The following is a 4,160-nucleotide window of genomic DNA, read 5'->3' as shown; positions in this document are numbered from 1 at the left end:
TCATTAGGTATTATCACCTTACCCATCACAGTGGGACCTGTTACTTTGCCTACTCCTATCCATGTTATGTCGGGAAATCTAACATACAACTTGTTATTAGGGAGACCTTGGATTCACGGTATGCAAGCTGTCCCCTCTACATTGCATAGATAAGTTAAATTCATTTATAACAATAAGACATATACCTTGATAGGTGATACTAATTTTCAAGCTTGTTTGCAAACATCTAAGCCTTCCTCTTCTAGTAATGACTCTTTGAACAAGATACCTATGGATGAATCCTTACCCTCTGATAATCAAAATTCTTTGGATGAGTCTGAAGCTCCTGAAGAAGATCCTTCTCGACTTGAATATACGCATAAAAAGGATTTTGATCCTGAGAAGGTTCTCGCAAATGACGATTAGGGATCTCTTGACTTTAATCCCACCTTTGTAGGTGAGTATAGGGTTCCTCCTAGAGAGTTTAAAGTTAAAAAGAAGGAAGAAACTAAAAATCAATCAATCTTACCTGAACCTATGAGCAATAATTTTGTGGCCGCTTCTCAAACTTCTTCTCCTCACACCTCTAATTATGAAGAGTTTGATTCTTTGTCTTATGAAAAGCCACCTTCTCTTCCTGAAATGGCTGATCGTTATGGTCATGGTTTTCGCATTTTTGCTAAGCATGGGTATCATGGAAATGGTTGTGGTGCTCATGAACAAGGGATAAAAGTTCCTCTAGAGACTAATTTTCACAATTATGCCTTTGGACTCGGCTATAATCCCTGCAAATGTACCAAAGCATCTAAAAGACCATCTCTCAATGTGAATGCTATATTTAGTAGTGTTGATGATCTCACTTCAACAAAATCATCTGCTACTTCTGTCAACTCTCATGCCCCTCATAAGGAAATCTTGGCGATGAACAAATCTCTTTATGACTCCCCTCAAACTTCTAAATCCACTTATGAATCTTTATCTCCTATTCATCATAAAGTCCTTTTCTCCAGGGATAAGGCTCTAATAAATTACACTCATCCCTCTTCTAAGATTTCTTGTGACTTTTCTTCTTCAATTTTTATCATTTTATACATGTTTTTGATCTCACTTATAGTTGAGCATTTAACATGTCATATTCAAATACCTCATTTAGTCTATCATGTCTTTAAATAACATTAATGGCTATTATGTTGCTCATCATTATGTGACATTGGTAGCTCATTTACTGGGGGCTCATTGTCATTCATGATGGTACAATTTCAAGTGCAATCATATTTTTTGAAGCAACATAATAGCCTAATTTTCTTGTTCCTACAGGGACAAGAGTGATTTCATACATCTCTTCTTTTTCTTATGTCCAAATCTCTCCCTAGAAGATTGTGTAAGTCCTTCTCATTGTCCTTATCCTTGGGAGGCAATGATCTTTCCTTATTTTTATCTAAGGATCCACTTTTTCCTATTTTGTGGATGGTGTGGACTTTATTACTTGATGTTATGCCTCGTACGCATTTGTTGTTGTTTGTTCAAGGATTCTCTCTTACAAGAGGTGTAAGTCTGTGACTACAACTCTCCTAATTGGGTTAAAAAGAGCGTCATCCTTCATTAAGAATCACTTTCACCTCGCAAAAGAAGGAAGTATTGCATTCTTATTCTCTTCTTTGTCTTATTCTATAACATGTTATCTTTGTCTAGGACAATTCCTCTCAGGGATAGGTATCTTTTGTACAAAGATCTCTTCTCCTCTAAGGATCTCTTTTACACATACCACAAGAAATCCCTTTTCAACTATCTTATCCTTGCTTAAAGAGTGCAAAACTCTCTTGCTTGGATCTATGACATTGTTGCATTTTTGGGGTATCTTCTTTTGTGATGAAGGTAGGTATCCTTGTTCTACTTTGCTTATGACATAAACATTACACTTTTTGAGCAATGGGTCATTCTCAGAACCAGAGCACAGACTCTTAGAGCAAGATGTCTCCATTTTTCTTTTATGCAAGGTGACTATTCTCGGAACCAGAGCACAGACTCTTAGAGCGAGATGTCACACTTTTGTACTATACATATACAGGTTGTAGCATACTTGGGCATAGACTCCTATGAGGTGCTTCTAACCTCCCTTACACACACATGCACGAGGTTGAGTGGAACTAGCGGCATAAGGCTAGACTTTCTCACTCTCCTCCCTTACATGGATCACCTAGACAGACTCTAGGGGCTAGTTTTCCATGTCCTTTTTCACATGGATCACCTAGACAAGATCTAGGGGCGAGAAGTCCGTGTTTTTCTCTCTCACTATTCTTCTCATGGATCACCAATGTGTGTATTCATGCTTTTTTCCTTTCTTTTCTTCTCTTTGCATTTTGTTTCCATTTACATCCTTCATCTTGTGTTAGAGAACTCTCAAATCCTCACACTCTTTGTTGTGTTGGAATTGAGATTTAGTCCTCTTTCTTACCAAATGATTCTCCATTAGTTTTTGATCTCATATCAAATCTTCTTGTGAGCATTTGTCATCAATATTCTTTAACAATTCGAAGTGGTAAACATGATACCCTGTTTCAACTCACTAAAATTAGCAAGCCGAAATAGGGGGGGGGCATATAGCTACCCTCGAATTTTTATCACCTTCCTTAGTAAGCATTAGGTGATTTTGTGATCTGACGTGTGTTTTGTAGGGTGCGGTTCCTAACTGTGTATTGCAGATACCGCTGGGGGCTTCGTTCGACAGACTTATGGATATATCCTTTTTCAAATAATGTTTACTTTTTTGTACTTTAGCTTGCATATGCACGTAGTGTTCATATGACCGCTAAAGTGGGGGCTAAATGTAGCATTGTAAATTGTACGCACTTGCTAGGGTGGTACAATTTCACACCTAGTTTAGCACCCGCCTTGGCGCATTTTGCATTTTGCATTGCATTTCCCCTTTAGCACTTAATTAATTAAATTAATTAGGTCTAAGGTTCTATTTTATCATCTCCCACATTATAAAGTTGGGCCCTTTCATTAAAGTGTGCCCCTTTCATTCTATTCTTCCAATACATCATTTAATAAAAAACCCTAATTAGGTCCTATTTTGAACTTGGGGGCTTGATTTCGGGGGTCAAAACATCTCGAAATCAGCTGTAACTTCGGGATTCTCTCTAAAATCATCATATCTGACGGCCCTAAAAATTTGGTGAAAAGTTGTCGGGACCATGGCGCCCAGAGTGCACATGGTCCCGGACATTTTTCCCGAAATTTTAGGAGCGTGATCCAATCATAAAATAAAGCTTAACCCCAAGAAATTGGCGAGATATTCAATCTCTAGGTCGGCCAAAAGTTGAAATTACGACCTAGGGTTTCATATATAAGAGCTCTCTTTCTTCATTTGAAAGGATCCGAATTTTGGGCTTTCGAGGACCTTCTATGCAGCGAAAGAGCAGATCTTTGAAGACTTCAACAACATTCAACATCCATCCATCAAGCATCTATCAATTTCATTCATTCATTTAGGGCCTTGAAGACATTGAAGAGCAATAGGGGATTACCGACTGAAGATTGGCTTGTACCCCTCCCTTGGGGTTGGGTATGATTTCATGTTGTTTTCATGTCTTTGCATAAGCTTCATTACATCATTTGTATTCATGCTTTAGATCACTTTGCATCTTGATTTGGAGCATTTACATTATCATTTACAAGCAATTAGGGTTTACTTTCTAGGTTGCTCTAGTTTGCTTTCTTGCATTTTAGGACCTTGCACACACACTAGGTCTGCACACACAATACATTTTACAAAACAACTTGGCTATTCGTGGAGGTGGAAATCACCGAAGCGGGGGTTTGACTAAGGCAAAACCCTCTATAGCCGCCCACACACCTTTTCAGATATAAGTGCAGGTTTTGGAATTCGGACGACGTCGCAAGTTGTAGATCCGGAAGAAGCAGACTGAGACCGACCTTCCCACCAAATCTCAAAGAAAAAGACCAGGACAGGGGTGTGGGCCGCCCTAGTCCTGCCAGGATAGGGGCGCTGGGCGCCCTGGTCCTCCTGACAGACAGCATTTTCAGCATTTTTGACAGCTTTTTCCAGAGTGCAAAACAACAGTTTCTGGAGCAGTTTCAGGGGTAGAATCAGGATAGTGGCACCCGCGCCCCCGTCCCGAACATTTTCAGTCAGATTTTAACTCTGGGTACACATT

The sequence above is a fragment of the Cryptomeria japonica genome, chromosome 9, assembly GCF_030272615.1.
Source record: "Cryptomeria japonica chromosome 9, Sugi_1.0, whole genome shotgun sequence".
Lineage (NCBI taxonomy): Eukaryota > Viridiplantae > Streptophyta > Pinopsida > Cupressales > Cupressaceae > Cryptomeria > Cryptomeria japonica.
The sequence above is the reverse complement of the archived record's forward strand: the minus strand, read 5'-3'. Positions refer to the sequence as shown.